Below are 17,825 nucleotides of genomic sequence, written 5' to 3'. Positions count from 1 at the left end.
GCCCGGACCTCATTACCATAATCTGCCTGGCAACAGTCAGCGGCGGCGCGCGCTGATTGGCTGAAACGCCTCCGCCCGCGAAGATGAGGCACGAAAGTCGTCGAGAAAAGACTCGGGAAGAGGCCAAGTGTAGGGGCCGGGGAGCAAATGGGGGGGGAAGAGGGGGCCGACTCACGGGGAGGGGGGAACCGCTGCCCAGGCCTTCACCACTCCCCCTCCCCCCGGATGCCCGCCACCAATCAACGCGCCGCTCTCATCCCCGCACCGCTCCGCAGAGGTCCTTCCCGCCAATCCGAGCTCTCTTCTTATCGCGGCGCTCCGCCCCCTACTGGGGGAGGCGAGCAGCGCCCCCTGCTGGGAGGGCGGGGGAGGGCTGAGCGCCCTCTGGCGGTGGGGAGGAGCTGTGCTGATTGACCGCTCCGGGGATCCCTGCTGGAGAATTCAGCTAACGGGTCACACCTGTGGGGCTCTTTGCCTTCCTCTCGTTGCAGCTCTTCTTCAAGAGGTGTTTGTGTTATGGCAGCACAGAAAAACACAGCTTTGCTTAGTCCATGTTTGCCATTAGCATGCACTCAGCAAGCTGTGTAAGGCTAGTAGCTTAGCAGAGATTTCCTAAATATGTGTGCAGTATCCCTTAGTTTATTCCAGATTGCTCCACACACAGCTTTTGCACAAGCGCACACAAACCTGGGCTGATGTGGCCCCAATGAGCCCATAGCAGAGGAGGGCAGGTTCTGCTGCTTCTCCTCATCCTCTGCCCTTGGAGAACTGCAGCAAGCTCAGCTCTCAGTGCAAGCTACTTTTCTACAGTCCCCAACGCAGCCCTTCATATTGAGGTGCAGATATATACTGAAACCACCCCCATTGCACTGACACGTCCCTTCCATGAGGAACCAAGTTAAAAAAAAAAAAAATACAAATTCTCTAACTCACACTCAATGACTTGAATCATTAGACAAGAAACATGTTTGGAACTGAAGTGAACTGAATTTCTTACCCAATTTGCTTATATTTTTTCCTCAGCTCAACTCCTCTGGGCAGTTCCCTGTACTTATGGAGTCAGTTTCTCCCTTTATCTTATAAAAACCAGTTTCAATTTCATTATGCCGTGCTGAAATGCTGGGATAACAAATAGCACAAGGAAATAGATGAGACCAAATAAAGTTGCTTTATTTCCCATATTTCTCAACGGCTATCTGTACTCATTTGAGAAAAAAGAAAGAAAAAAAAAAGGATTTTCAAGTTGCCCTATTTTATTTGGGATTTCTATGAGTCTCCCTAACATTTCAGCACTGACTTGCATACAAGCATGCTATTGTGTTATGTTTCCATGCAACCCTACAGTTGTGCAGTTGAGCACAGAAAAGTGTGGGAGGACTTGAGGGCTGTCCTTTCCTGGTACGTGGGTCACGTTCTGAAAGTTCTTCACGGGTATTTTCTTCCCTTAGCTTAGAAAGGCCGATTCAGGGCAGGCTCAGTGGATGTAACCAGCTGCCAGATGCAGAGAAGGCGCGCTGCTCTGATTCATCATCTGCCATATCTGGAATCTGATGTAATGCCCATTGTATTTCCCACATTTAGTGCATTCTTTCTGACGCTCCAGCACAGGCTTTGTTTTTCAAATGGCCTCACGCTGTCAGAGTGAGGAAAAACCTTCATATTAGGTTGATTTCTTCCTAGTCTTCATAGGTAGTCCAAATAATTTCCCTATTTGCCTGCGTTGTCTGGAACAGCACTGTGACTCTCCACTGAATCCTTTCTCTCATCTCACAGGCCATCGGGTCTGCATCTCCACCTCTGTGCCACCTTATTTGTAACTGCTCAGCCGTGCACGTTGCCCTCCTGCCTTCCCTGCTTTGTCATCCCCATGGCCACTGCAAGGGGACACAGCACTGCGTGCACTCAGCTCCTCCCAGTGAGGGCTGTGCTCTCCTCCCTCCAGCTGGAAGAGGATAACAGCCCCATCTCATCTCCTCACCAATATCTGCCTGACCCAGGTTACTCTCCCAAGCATCCCCATCCGTTCCCTTCGCCAAGTAAAGGCACCATCACAAGTTTTTCCCATAGAAGGCAAACCTCCTGCTTCCTGGGCCACTTCTCCCTAAAGATGCTCAGCAGCCCCCATCTCCTTCCAGACCTCCTTCAAAGCTTTTCTGAAGCTTTCCTTCAGCCCACACCTCTTGGTGGCTGGTTTTGTTGAGGTTATTTGATTTTTTTTTTTGTGTGACATTGTCCCATTCTGAGAGGCAAATTAAAATGAGACAAAGAAAAATGCTCGAGTGCTGTAAAGTCATTTGAGTTATGCAAGCAGGCCGTGCCTGATGGCCCCATTGACCTCTCCTGTCTACATCTGTGCATGATAAGTAGGCACTCGGGTCCAGATTTGCAAATTAAACTGTGTGTGGAATTGGGCTGTGCATTGTAGTGTCCACTGAACTTCCCTCGTGCAAGGCTGATTTAAAATACCAATCTAGAAGATGGAGAAGACGTTTGTTAGAACCTTCTAAATTATAATGCAGCTGAAATGTGATTACTTTGCATTCTGCATGGAGAATATGAAACATGGTGAAGGTAACGATATGAGTTTACTGATTTAGAGCAAGCCATAGTAAATGTAATTAAGATTGCCTCATGCAAGACATACAAATGGAACATACAAGTGTAACAAAGTGCTCCTGTTGTCATTCCCTCCTGAAAAAAAGTTTCTTTTAAATAAGCCAAATTATCCTTTGCATTCTGCACAGAAAAGTTTCACCAGACAAGCTGGGCTGTTCTAACAGCATCTACCAAATAATCTCCAAATTGCTTTGACTTAAGAGGTAAATTCAATTTGTACCATTAAAGAAAGCATTTCATCACAAGCATTCGCTTCGGCTACCTTCATCTGATCTGCACCCACAGTAATGTCATTCATTCCCCAACATTTAATAAACATAGGCAGAAAAGCGAATTACAAAACAATTAACATGCTCCAGAATAGGCTTTCCTGTGCATTTAGCAGAAATGTGCACTACTAACTCCTAGGAAAGGAAGCTTTTCAGTTCTCCATGAAAACCTACGTAGCAAAGCCATGCTGTGGTACAGGAATTGGGATGGAGGGCTCTGGCTGCCAACACAGCAGTAAGGAAGAACACAGCTGCTCCTATGGCAGTGCCTGCCTGGCTCCACTGTAAGGCTGCTGCCTCTGATAGGGACTTCAGATCTGAGTTCAGCACATCCCTGGCCCACAGGCACAGCAGCAGCGCTGTAACAGCAGTGCATGCAGACCACGGCACGTACAGAACACCAACGCAGCAGAGTTGTTCTTTGCTTTTTTAATGAGTGGAGCATTTCCAAGAAATCTGCACTGGGCAGTTTGAGTTCAGCCCCTTCTCCTGGGATTGCTGTTAGTGGAGTCCCTACGTCCTCTTTCCTAAGCAGCCACCAGGTGATCAGCCCTATGATGGGGACAGAACACACCCAGCCCTGCTGATGCTTTGCTCAGGTTCCTGTGTCACCCCTGCCCGTATCTGGTTCTGCTGGTGCACTCTCATTGGCAGCAGACAGTTCTGTGCCAACTGCTAAGTAACCAAAGGCTATTTTCCTTTCCTCCCCATTAAGCAGCCTGGGATGACTCAAAACTATTAATGATGCTTTTTGATATTTCTGAGTCTGCTAGAAGCTGAGCAGAAATAAAAGTCAAATATTTATCTCTTAGAATTAATACCATATCCAGGCATCATAACAGAACCGTGAAAGATTTGAAGGACTTCGCTTTTCCAGAACATTTCCCCTTGTCCAGCCCTGGATTTATTAAAACACATCCTTCTGACAGCTGTTTTTCAGAGGGGATGATGAGGTGATGAAGGCAGTCTGAGCCACCTCTGCTGGGAGGGGGAGATCCCTGAGAGACAGCCCTGCTACTTCCAGCTATGAAAAAAGACCACATGGACAAAGTGGGTAAGTCGTGTTTAATGCTTCCACAGAAGCCACATCTGATAACCTACGTACTTGTACTCTTCATGCAGCTTTTTTGTCAACCAGCAAAAATAAGCACTGTGCCTGGGGAAATCCACTAATCACTTCAAGATGGATCAAGACAGAAATATCAGTCGAGTGGTTATTCTTCCTTAAATGGTCAGAAATGGGGACATCAGACCCTTCCCATGAGTGTGGGGGTCAGAGGGGTCCTCAGCTGCTGAGCATCACAGGCTGAGCAGCGCAGCACCTGAGCAGATTTCCTCTCAGCTGAAGCTGTCACTTTTGCTCTTGCAATCTTTGCTGGGAGACCTCAAAGTGGCACTGAGGACAAATAAGGATAATTCTTTCAAGGCTTATTTCTGCTTATTTGTTCTTACGCCAAGATTTTTATGTAGCTTGGATAGGGGACTTCTTTTTTCCCCTCTACTGTTTACTCTCCCCATGTATTTATAGACAGCAGTCATATCCTCTCCTATAATTTGTTTTTGTTAAGCTGTGCACATTCCTTTTATCTCTCCTTGTACAGTATGTTCTCTACTTTGTCTTACTGGCCCCTCTAGTAGAATCCTATAACAGAGAATTTGGAAATAAGTTTCCAAGCTATATGATTTCTTCCTTGAAGCAGTTTCAGAAAGTCCCTGAGTTTTAAGGGAAAGAGTTCTCCTTGTGAAGTCTTATAGAAAGGGAAACACCTCTGAGCTTGCAGAAGCATTCAATAACCACCACCCCATCCTAAGGAACACAGACAAAACAAGCCTAACTGAAGGTGGCACCCTGAATCTACATACCTACAGCAGTAAACAAGGCCAAAAAACACAAAGCAGGGCAGAGCTACAGCAACAGAATAACCCCCAGGCTACAACAGAGCCTGATAAGGATAAATAAAATTAAACAAAGCACAGCATCCACCACCCCGACCAACAACCACAAACCAGAGCCATGTTCCTACAGGATGATCCGTGCAGGTGGGGAGGGGCAGCCCAGGGCTCCACTTATACAGAGCACCTGGGCCTGGGGGGAGGGAGGGGTGAGGATGCTGGGATTTATAAGTGGCCCCAGATGAGTGGCACCTGTAGGTAAGGTCTTGTTTCTGTTGTAGCTTTGGGGGGGTTTAATGCTGCATGGGCTATATTTTGGTGCAGTATTTCTTTTTAACGTAGCATTTCATTTTCTATTAAAAGTTGATGGGTGTGCTTTGAAATAACCATTTAAGTTTTCAGAAGCAGTTGTGTGCTTTACTCATGTTTATTTATTCTGTGCCCTTAGGCTACGGTTTTTATTTACCATGTTTTTCAAGTTTTTCCTCCACCTTTTCTCCCCAAGATCAAACAGTCAGAGCTCTGAGAAGGAAACCACTGCTGGTGCTTTCCCAAAGGGTTCTGGGTTTTTGTTGCTCAGTGCAAGAAAAACAACCTTTTCAGTACTGGCAGCGTTGCACTGCTATCAGCATCTCTGGTATTTGAGACTGCAGTGTCCTGTTTGAATAACTGACCCTGCAGAGAGATCTGCACAAGCAGACACCTGCAGCAGCATGGGGCTGTATTGATTTAGATGTCACTTTGGATTATGTTCAAAGCATTTTTGCAGAGCAGTTCTTTGCAGTTGGATGTGTCCTTCAGGAGGAGAGTGGTGTCAGGGGAAGAGAAACGTTTGCTTTGGTGACTGATTAGTGTAAAGGAGGGGATGTTTTGAAACTGAACTGAGTTTGAAAGGTAAGTATATTCCACCCACACTACAGACACATACCTGAGTGTCTTGGAAAACAAGTGTATTAAAGGAGCGGCAGGAATCAAATGAGGTAAAAGTATAACAAGTGCCAAGATTTGCCAGAGTTCAACGCTGCCTTATTTCTGAAGCTGACAAAAGAAAAATGGTATCATCTGAGACAGCAGTTAAGCCCTGAGCTGCAGCCTCTGCCCTGGTGCAGATGGCTCCAAATGAAAAGCTCCTGCTAGCAGCCAGGCAGGAGAAACCTGGCAAGGAGCTGCACGGGGGGAAGTGCAGAGCTGGGAGTGCTGGCAGTCCCACAGTGTGCCCAGACAAATGGCATTGCAGGAGGAACTGGGATACTGTGCTCTGCACAGCAATAACATATTAATCTGCTCTCCAGAAATCTTTCAGTGTAGTGAACGGAACATAACCCAATTATTTCAACTCCTTTTTTTTTTTTCTTTTTTCCTGTTGTTTTCCATTGTAGGAAAAGCTTGTGTGATGTTGGCCATGTGCACACAACTGTTATGTGTCCCAGGTGTGCCCAGACACCTGGCCAAACACCAGGCAGAGGTATTTTCTTCAAAGCAGTGCATTTACATGGTAAGGCAAGCATTCATTCTTTCAAACAATTCTGTCGGTACTTAGCATTTCTCTGTTATTACAGAATTGTTCAACTGTTGCTTTGAACTCCTGTAACCTCAGCCTGCATACAGTGGAAAAATTCAGGATTTGCTCGCTAGAGCATGATGCTGCAGTTCACAATAAAATATTTGCTGTGCATCCAGCTGAGAGTGCTGATGTGTCCTGCATCATGTTGGGTTTGCTCTGCTTTAATTTTGCAGGAGCCCTCCTGGAAATTTGTATTAGGAGTTTTGCTGTCAGAGTAGAATTGATATTTCACAGTGCTCTAAAATCCATTTGCTCAGGAAGGCTGTTTTTAAAGCTAACAAGCTGTGGTGAGAGCTCAGGATGGATCCGTGCTGAAAGTTTTATCAAAGGAACCCAGAATTTGACCCCTTGTTTTCAAAATGATTTGAAATTCCCTGCCTAGTGAATCTGACTGCATAATAAGAGCACTGCAGAAATATCAGGGCTATTTCTCAAAGCAAATTTGGAATCATTTTGATGGAGGGCTTTGCCAGCTGCAAGCCTGTGCAAAGAGCAGCTGATTTCTAAACTGAAATGTCTTCCTTGCTGCCATGGTTAGATTGTCCTGAAAGTTACTGGTTTAAATGCTGAGCTATTTAGGAAGGTGCAGGCCAGGAATGCACCTGAGATCATTTGATCACTTAACACTTCTGAGATCAGTCTGATTAGGCTGAATTCATCTCCTGGGTAAGTTCTGTTTCATCTAGGAATGTCCTATGAAGCTGAATGAGCCATTTCACAGTCCTGCTGTCCTCCTCAAATGCAACAGGCTGTAATGAAATGTGTCTGTGTTGATTTCAGTAATGAATTGCAGAGCCTGTCTTCCCTTCTCTGTCCTCCGCTTCCTATTTCTCTGCACAACTTTGAGGAAACCTGCTGGTGCTGCCTGTTTTCATTTCTTCCTACTGAAGTTCATCAAATCATCCCACCCTACTTTAAAGTGCTAGAAACTCCCAGCCCCAAAGCTGTTTGCATGCAGAGTTAAGGCTGTGGCTCTTGCTTTCCCAGACTGTTGTGTGTGTTCAGATAATCACAAGTGTCCATTGCAGGAACCAAGGAGGTGAAACCTCTCAGGCACTGCAGCTGAAGCAGGCTGTCCTACACTTGGAAGCCCTTTTTTCCCAGCTGCAGCACATGAAATGGCAGCTAGCTCTGAGCTCAGAGAAATCTTTTTGTTCTTGTTTTATTTTTCACGCGTACCTTTGCTCCGTGATCTCTGACTGGGGGGCAAGAAGTGATGTGCCAAGCTTTCAGAAGCCCTTCCCAGGAGCTGGAGGTGGTGGCAGTGCTGTAGCAGGCAGCTGCCAGGTATTGGGGTATCTGAGTGAGAGGACTTCTTGCTCTGCACCTGGGCAGAGCACAAAGGAAAGGGTGGAGGAGGAACCAGGTGCCTCCCTGAGCACAGCAGGGAGCTGCAGTAAGGAACAAAGTGTGCTGGAGGTGGTTTGATAGCTGGTTTTGCTGATCTGGATCAGAAGGTATTTTTTTCTCCAGGGCATCTTATGCTATCTGGGCACTGCAGGCATTGTAATAATGGGCAAATAATTCTTTGTAGCACTGGCTGGGTTTGAGCTCCTGGTTGTGGCTTGAAGATGTTGGATGTGTTTAAATCTTATTCCACTGTAAAGTCTGCCTTTCAGTGAAAGAGAAGTCAGTGCACACCCCACGCCAACTCCAGACCTGGGGAAGCAGTGATGTTACTGAAGGAGCATTTTTTGACCACGTAGGCAGCACCTGAGGATAAAACTTATCTCTAATCTCTAAGTTCAGGCATCCCTCCTGCTAACCAGTATCTCCACGTTGCCCCATAGGCTTCCTGCTCTCAAATCAGCTCTGTTGCCTCTATCGCTCTAGTTTGCAGGCACAGATGCAATTACTGCACTCAGCTCAGGGTAGGTAAAGCAGTAATTGTCTGTGGTGGTCAAGGAGAGCACCCTCAGAGAGACTGGAGCTTATCAGAGGTACTGTGAACAAGGATGTGTGAGCCATCACAAACCCGCTGTTCTTTTGTGGGATGGAAGCAAATGGAACTTGCAATAAATGTGTAAAGAAAATGCGTTCTAATTTGGGGCTTGAAACTCATTTCCTTTCCTATTTTCAGGGTTGGGTTTGACTTCCATCCTCAAAGCTAAATGAAACAGCACCAAATGTGGAACCAAAGCAATTACCTCGCCAACTGCATTTCTGCCTTTGCTTTATCTTTGCCTTTGATCCATTCACTTTCTGTTATAGTGGTGGTAGAAAGCATGCAAAAATATTTTACAAAATACTATTTCATATAAATAGAGCAACTGCAACCCTGCAAAAACACATTGAAGGTGTAATTAAGACTGAAAGACAGCTCAGTATTTTTAGCTCTATTGAGGATTTATCCCCTTTCCCATTCTTTCATCAGGTTTTCTTTAACAGCTGACATATTGGTTGATTAAAATAAACAGAAAATAAAAATGAATGAAAGAGCCCTCTGCTGTACAGAGGCTCTTCCTCAATGAGATTCTCAATAGTGAATCGTGCAATTGTTGAGATGCTGTTGGCAAGTGTTTGTGTCAAAGGCAGCAAACCAGGCGCAACGTGTGCAGTGTTTTTTCTTCCCAGAATTTAAAGAAACGTTTTCCCAATGCGAGAATCTCTAAGGAACACAACAATGTCTGTAGCCATAAACTCATTTCGTTCTTGTTTCTCATCGCTGTATTTCTTGGGTTCTCTTCTGGTAAATGATTTCCTGTCCTGTGCCAGATGCTGTCCTCCTTCACAATGCAGTAATGGTTCTTTGTTAGTGATATCACAGTATTATACCACAGTCCTTACTGTGGCTTCTCAAATTTAGCATACTGAAATACATTCTTTGTTGGTTGTTTGGGGGCTTTTAGATCTGGGCTTTGATTGAAGTTGGTCTGTAACAAAAAAGAAGGGACAGAGGCTGGGGAAACTTGGACAGCGTGCAGAGAAACAGGGCAACAAAAGAAGGGCAAGAAAGAAGAGGAATATTTGATATACCCTGTCTCTGCTTGTGTAGGTAGAGGAAAAGATTGAAGTAATACTTGTGTTATTTGCTGCTGTTTGGGCTTTGAGAGGCTGGAGGCATTGAACTGTTGATCCTGCCCAGGGATCTCCCTCATGCAATGGCTGTGGGATCAGGCTGGGGGCCCATGGGCTGCTCCTTCTCCTCCCCCATAGACGTGTTTCCTAGCCAGAGATAAAACAGGAATACCCCCATACAAATAATTCCTAGTCCTTTAACTGAATCACAGGATCTGGCCCTTCTGAACAGAGGCCGGAAAGTCTGCTGTTCCCTTTTAGATGTGATCTGTGGGTCTCCTATCATGATGACACAGTTCCACTCTGTGCTGGTGTAAGGCTCATTAAAACTGGTGTGTGTTTGTGTGCATAGCAGGGAATTCTTTTGAAGGGTTATGTAAAAGTATATTTTCCACAAGACAGAACAAATACAGGGAAGCCGGTTTAGTTACTTAAGGCCTGGTTGTGCAAGGAGTGGGATGTAAAGTTAACCTGGATTTTAAATGCAGGCTATGGCACTTTACATCCCGTGGGTCTGCGTCAGGTTGTAGGGGTGTGTACACATGTATATGTATGTCCTGAAGCATAAATTGGTGTAAGGACATAATCATATGTTTATTTTTTCTCCTGGGAAGAAGGAAATTGGTAAATAAATATTGATTTAAGATCTTTCCTGGGAGACGCCTTCTTGGGTAGATTTGGAGCCTTTCTGGCCAATGAAGGAGTTGGCAAACACATCTGTCACACAGTTATGTTCCAGGTCTGGTTAGAGCTCTTAAAGGGGAGGTGCTTGTAGGGGCTGCTAGAATGCTGATACATTTAAATATGCTGATATATGGAATAGAAAACATGGACAAATTTTCCCCGTTGTATTCCTCTGGGACTGGACCAGGCTGTATGATGAGGACAAACTTTGTCAGAAACAGTTTAGAGGAAATTATTAACATGCAAATAAATGAACCTGTCTGGCTGACCAGAGGAGCCTGTATTCATACAGCAAATGTTTCATTACTCATCCTGCAATGCTTTCTGAAGTAGATTTTCGTATCATCATTCTCCGTTTCAAATTCAGCTCTTAAATCCCAAAGGGGAATTCACTACCAGCCATTAGCATTTTAAAGCAAAAATTCAAACCTCAATAGAGTGCTCTACTTAAGACTCCTTTTATATAACTTAACCAACGAGCTCCATCCTGGTAGAGGCCTTGAGGAGCCAACCAAAGGACTGAGACAAGGCAGAAACACTTGGAAGAAGCCAGGTGAATTGCTTTGTGTAATGCAGACTGTGGAGTTATCTGTGCAAAGCTGCTGTTCTCGTGGTTGTGCCCTCATCACTGGGTGAAAGGAAGGCCTTCAGCCTTTGGCAAGCCGTCTGCCTGGATGTGACAGGCTGTTGTTTCTTCTGGTGCACGAGGGGAAATTGTAGGAGAACTCTGAGTTCACATTTCGCAAGATGGGGAACTACAGTGGGAAAGTTACAGGACGTGTTGACTTGCAACCAAGATTTCTTGGGCTGACTCATCTTCAGAGAAGACGTGATTCAGGGGAGAAACAAAGTAGGCCGCTCTGCCCCTCAGGCCGTGGGCTTGCAGGTGGAAGTTGTAGGCCGTCCACTCCTTCCCTTGGAGACACCGGGATTCATCTGCGCAGATGTCCCAGTTCCTCCAGCTGAGTCGTGCTGTTTTTATTCAACTGAAGCAGACTTCAAATATGTATTTCTTTATTTCTTATTGCCAAGAGATCCGCTATCCTGGCTGCTGCTTGCTGAAGGCATTGGAAAGCTTTGAAAGTACTGCTAATTATTTTCTTGGGGTCCTCTGAAGAATTGTACGTTTCAAATGTTATATAAAAGTACAGACTATGAAGCCACTATTTTAAATAAGTTGATAAATTAGTAGTAGAGAGCACTGTCGCTATTTTGGAGCATTTAAAAAGAATGTATGAGGCTCCAATTGTAGAGCAAAGTCTGCAAAGAGGAATCCCTGTGCCCGGGAATTCCCAAACCCCACTGATTTTTCACTGCAGCTCAATTGAAGAGGCTTTAAAATAGCACCAGACCCTTCAGCTCCTTTCCAAAACGTGTTCTGGTGACAGGCAATGGAAGGCAGAACTTCTGGGTCTTTGCTGTGCTTTCTTGTGCGCAGCTCCTCGTCTCCAGGTTGCACATTTCAAGAAACTGAAGTAAATGTTCCTGTGTTGACATAAGAATGACTGGGTAATTGGGAGTCCTGAAGCTTGTAATGATGATTGCAACAGGAAATGTAGCTTAGTATTTGTTTAAACAGAATGATGCAAACGGCAGCCGTCTGTGCTGACGGCAAATTAAAGTCGGGGGGTTCTGGTGGAGTCACTTTGCTGTTATGTGCATAGGAGAAAAAAAGGACTGAAAGTATGGTGCTGCTGGTGGGAAGAAGTTGCTAGTAATGAAGCTTCGCTGTACCAGGCACAGAATGTTTGATAGAGGTGAAATGTCTCCCAGTCTTCTCAAAATTCCTTATTTTGTGTCTCTGTGTCATGTGTTGCTCCTTAACACACCCTGCTGCTTGCAAACTGAGTAACTGTACAAACAAGTGATGGGGGAGGAATAAGGTGACTTCAGTGTGCCACAGAAGAGCTTGTTAGCACAGGGGACTCCGTGATGCTTGGTGAAACACGCTGAATCAGACCTGATTGCAGAAGGAGGGGTAGATTTTTTTGTTGTTGAATTGCACTTATCTTCAAAGCTGCTGCAGATGATTCCACATTTATTCAGCAGGACAGAGTCCCCAGGCTTTTATATTCTGTGTTGTTCAGTGCCAGTTGTTAAGATGAGTTGGCTTTTAATCCACCAATGAATACTGAATGAAGAATTCAATCATGAATCAGAACTCTTTTTTTTTTTTTTTTTTGCTTGCTGGTAATACAAGGCATTTTTATTTTCCATTTCAGATTTCTTTTGCTGTACAGGACAAAAATAAATTATGAGAAAAGTTAAAATTGTTCTTCTTGAGCAACCCTCCTGCATCAATGCTTAATCTTTCCATTATGTGTGATATCGTTAATCATTCTGCTCTGATATCTGACACACATTTGTAGGGGGAAAAATCAGATCTAATATAAAAGATGCAATAATACTGACTTATGCAGATCTGCAGCTAATTATAACATATTTGAATTTTCATCTTTCATGAAAGAGCTCTATAAAATGAAGAGCCTTTCACAGTGCTGAAATGAGTGTCTGAGTGAAACTGGCAAGCAGACAAGAGGAGAGAAAAGAAATGTCCAAGGACAGTGGGAGAAATCTCAGCATCGTAATGAGCCACAAACTGCAGAAAATATCCTCAGTTGTTGGACTTTTGTTTTGTTGGGGTTTTTTTTTTTGCACTTCTCAGGTTATTTAAGTTGGGATGGTTTGGTTGCCCTTTGTGATGTAGAATCATATAGGTTGGAAGAGACCTCTATAATCAAATCCAACCACAACCTGGCATATGCATCCCATCACCAAACCTTGTTCTTAGTGCCACGTCCATGCATCTTACCTACCTCTGGGGATGGGGATTCCAGCGCTTCCCTGGGCAGTGTTACAACACCTGACCAACATACGGGCAACTCATTCCACTGTTTTCAGAGATGAAATGACATTTCTGTCTTCATAAGTGGACTAAAAGAAAAAAGATGACAGGAAGCCATCAGCCCATAACGTGAAGATAGATGTCAAAGGGAAACATTGCTAAATACTTTTTGCAATTCAGCCTCTTCTCCCTTCCTCCCTCCATCTCTTGTGTTTTGTGTTCCATTTGTCAGGTGAAGTTGTTTGCTTTAACTCTTTGAAAATGCAGTGGGCTGGAGATCTGCCCTGAGATCCTTCCAGTGTGCAGAGCCTCAGATCCACCCAGAGACAGAAGCTGAGCAGCACAAAACCCAGTTTGCATCTGATGAAAACTGATAATTGAAAAAGTGGTTAGACTGCCTTCTATTCTGATGTTTGGGATCCTAAATCTAACTGTAGGCTCATTGTTATATTATATGTTAGAGATCATTTCCTTTCCTGGATAGTGAATCCTACAGATGCACAAATAAAAAAAGGATAGCTCATTTCTTTCAGCTGCTGCTTTTGTCTTAAGTAGTCCTCCTCCTCAAAAACACAGTCCAGTTAAATTCACCATGATTGCTGATCTTGTCCTCAATGAAAAATGAGATCATAGACATAGCACACTTTCCAGGTGCTGAGACTGACACACAGAGTACCAAAGGAGCAGTAATGTCCTTTAGCAGCTGTGCTCTTGCAGTGTTGGGCTTAAGCATCCTCAGTTGATGTATTTTACATTTTCTAAGGCATCATCTTTTCCGTGCTGACGTGCTTCAGCAAAGCAGTCGTATTTCTAAACCTAAAAGAGGGCTTATTTTGAAGTTTGTTGTTATGAGAAAGTGAGTATTAACGTTAAGATTGTTTCTTTACCAGCCTGTTACATGCTGTGAGCCAGGATCCTGCTGCTCGAGTAGAGCACAGCACAAGCTGCTGTTTAAATCTCTCCACCTTAGAGTACCAGCACGGAGTTGCTGTGTGAAAGTCAGATTAATGGCACTGTTTTAGGCGCAGAGCAGTTGGAAACAGGCCATCAAAGGTAAGGATTCACTGATATAATAAAAGGTGCTTCTTCTCCCTTCCCTGTCAAGCCATTTTAAAAATGTCTTTGAGGATAAACAGGTTTGTTGTCCACCATTACTTACTGTATCATGCTCTCTTCACATATTCCTGTGCTGGTTTTCCTCACAGCTGCAATTACTCTTCTGTTTTTAAGGTATGGCTCTTCTTGCAACGCATCGGTTTTTATTTATTCTTCATCCTTTCATTCTTCTAAATTCCACTGTATTTCTGTGGAAATCAACATCTCTTAAGCTTCTATCTTTCAGGGCCCAGAAAGTCTCTGTCTCTTCTGTTATCCCCTTTCTCTGGAATACCTTCATTATCTGTGTGTACCTTTCTTGCATTACTTCTGGAAGTTCTGTGTTTTGTCTGCCACTTGTTGTCTTTCTGAGCTACAGATGGAAGATGGAGTTGCAAAACTACAGGAACCCTACGTTTGCACAGATAAATGCTGCATCCCAATATAGATGCCCAGTGCTAAAGCAGGTTGGCAACTTTTCAATGTTATTTCTGGTTTCCAGAGAAATGTTGCTTCCCAGAGGCATTTGTGTAGCTGGATGCTGGATCAAGTGTTAGTTTACTATTAAAAGTTTGGTATTTCTTTATGGCTCTCAAACAGCCTTGTTGGCAGTTAGGAGACTTGTCTTAAATGCAGTACAGATCAGGATGAGTTGTTGCTCATTTTACAATACAATTAACTGTATCTCATACTTGCAGATTGATTAATATATTTTTTTCTTGAAGCACTCATTAGTGTGAGTTGTGCCTGAATAAGGAGTCCTCTTTCCATTCGAGCACACCCATATGCTGTGCATGTTTTCTAAATTCAGTTTGCATTTTGCCTCCTAAAACCAAGGCTGGCTCAGCTCTACCGTCACAACCTCAGAGTTGCACATATGTCATGTACAGCTAGTGCAAGCAATATGATCTGCCACTTAAATCTTCCATCAGGTTTTTTTAATTAAGAGCTGCATAACATTACTGTTCACAGGCTGGATCAATTTTATGCTTTAATTTGTTGAGTCTAAGAGAATGGTGAAAATATTCAAAGGCTTTCTCACTTCTGTGAACTCATTCTCCAGTACTGGCATGATCTCAGCACATCTGTTTGCCGAAGCTGCTGCTCCCAGTGCCTTTCCTGCATCAGACATTCCTCTCTGACTCCTGTTCACCGTTTATCACAAGAGTTTAACATGCACCATTTAGGGCACGTTTTTATGACCCTAACTCAGCTGTGATCTCTGGTGATAATGGAGAGATGTTCACTTGAAATATTATTGAAGGAATAAGCAGAAGTACTGGAGGATTTTTCCCTCCAGGCCAACCAAGGCTGAGCATAAGATTTCCAGTGCATCTTTAGCATAGATGTACTGGGAAAAGGGCACTAAAAGCCCTGGAACCGGGCACATAAAATAGGGTTCTTGGAAGGAAATGGAAGCTGCCACCTGCCTAACAGGCTTGACAAGGGAAAGGTGTTGCAGGGAATGCTGCTGATTTGCAGCAGTTCTATGGTACTGTTGTCACAGGCAACAGAAAACTACCTATCAGTTCTAATCTGGAATATATCTATGGAGAAAATGGGGCTGTGACCACTGCGTGTGCCAACATATTGTGCTGATACAACGTTGAGTAGAACTTATTTGAAAAACGAGCACAACTAAAACTTGTTGTGATCCCTGAAAGTGGTTTTGCCGTGGTTTTGTGTTTTTGTTTTTTTTTTCTTATTGTTTTAGCTGCTGGAATCACATTTGCATTTTGCTGTGTAAACGTGCTGTTGGGCAGCTCTGGACAACCACCTGCATTATGAGGGAGATTGCTCTGGTCCCAGAGCAGCCTTTCTCACAGCACAGCCAAATGATGCTCCACCAGCCCACTGGCTACGAAATCTGCACTGTGCACTTTTGCTATGCAGTACAGAAACTCAGCACAGATGTGTGGAAAGCTCCAGAAGCTATAACTAGTGTGTTAAAAGCGAGTAGAGAGGCTCTAGACAACATAAAGTATGTGAGTTATTTGCACTTTCACAGAACCTTTCACCTGGGAATCTTAAAGGGTTTTATGGACATTAATGTAATCTTCCTGTGCCTCACTGAGCATATATTAAACACTGCCTCCACATTAATGCCGAGCAGAATGAGGAAGTCCCGGGATCACTCATCCAGGATTGTACAAAGGGGATCTGTGGGGGGTGGTGGATCACTGGTGGGCTTTGGAAGGTAATTTTCAGCCCTTACTGCAGCCTGATGCTCCAGCACCTTGTGCTCCTGCTCTATGAGGGCTCCATGATGGCTGATGGAGCACAGCAGAGGTAAATCCACTCACCCTATGATTGCTCCTGTTGCTGTCATACACACTGGTCGTGCAGTAGTTTTACAGGTGGTCAAACAGGTTGCAGCAGAGGACTCGGTGTATTCTGGTTGTATCACTTTGACTTCTCACATGGGCACAGCGTGGCTGTAGGAATTCATGCTCTCACGACAGCCCTGATGCTTTGCATGCCTCTGCACTCAGACATTCATGACTTTATTTCTAGAGGTACTCAGAAACCTGCAGTCAACTACTTCAGTTTCTGCTGTACCCCAAACATCAGACCTTCTCATGCCTCAAATTAACAAGCCCAATTTTCTGGCAGCCTTTCTGACATCTGCAAAACACACCAGCTGAGAGGGGTTATGAATATTAAATATTCACTGAGCAGTGTGTAAATATTAAGTATTAAAATTATATTGATTTATATAGCGCTTTAAATGCTGTATGAGTTCAGCCAGGAATGAAAGCCTCTACCCAAAGATTTGTAATCAGCTTCTACTCCTTGGCCTTGGGAGAAAGAGAAATGCTTGTTTTTATTTAAAGAGGGGCTGAGCCTGACTGAATATCCTCGGTTATTTAATCCTGTATTCACCTGAACAATAAAATATTTACATTAAGATGTATCAGTTTAGAAAGAACTCATTAACAGCGTTTTCCAACTGAAGCTGGCCAAGCTGAGAAGAAAATTACACATCCCTGAGGACTGCAGCAAAGGAGATTTAAACGTGTTCAAATACTACAAAAAAGAGACTGTAATAAGTGAGTAGTGGGCCAGGCAGCTGCTTTAATTAAAGCTGGGGCTGATTATTGATCTACTGCTCAGATTTACCCCCTTCTGCAGCACCTCAGCAATATTCCCTTCAACCTCTCCAGCAAGCAGTGCTTATAGAAGACGCTGAGGGTTATGAAGTTGGGAACGGATGTGTTTTTCAACGTCCTGTGCTGAGGGCTTTTCTCCACAGTGTGCTTCCATACTGAAGTGAACCCATGTGTTCTATGTAACGTGACAGGGAACGTGTCTGCCGTGGTTTGCTCTGTGGTGATGCTGGAGCACGGTGTGATCCCGGCGGGTGGTGCTGCTGTGTGACGGTTTTGTTGAAGAGGACGATAAAAAGAAACGGCCTTTTATTGGGAAGGACGGAGGGCTGCAGGCTGAGCGTCCTGCGTGCAAAGGAGGTGAGCAGCGCTGCCGCTCGTTCCGAGTTAGTGGGGAAGCCTTATGTCTGCAGCCTGACCACGTTGGTGGGATCAAAACAACAGCTCCGAGCGCCCACTGTCCGTGCAGCCCCGCGCGGCCCTTCTCCATACATGAGGAGCCGCTCGGACGCCCCAACCCGCGGCCGCCATTTCCCTCAGGGTCTGGGGAAACGCGCCCCCGTGGGCGGGACCTCCGCCGCGACGACTCCTCCTCCCATTGGCCGGGAACGGCGAGGCGGGCGTGGCACTCGCCCAATCCCACTCGTTCCCCGGAGCCCCGCCTCCGCCGCGCTCCTATTGGCCGCGGGGCGGGGCTTGGCGAGGCGGCTCCCACCGCGCCGCGCAGGGGGCGC

Source organism: Meleagris gallopavo, chromosome 26 (genome assembly GCF_000146605.3).
Source record: "Meleagris gallopavo isolate NT-WF06-2002-E0010 breed Aviagen turkey brand Nicholas breeding stock chromosome 26, Turkey_5.1, whole genome shotgun sequence".
Taxonomy (NCBI): domain Eukaryota; kingdom Metazoa; phylum Chordata; class Aves; order Galliformes; family Phasianidae; genus Meleagris; species Meleagris gallopavo.
This window is presented reverse-complemented; position numbering follows the sequence as displayed.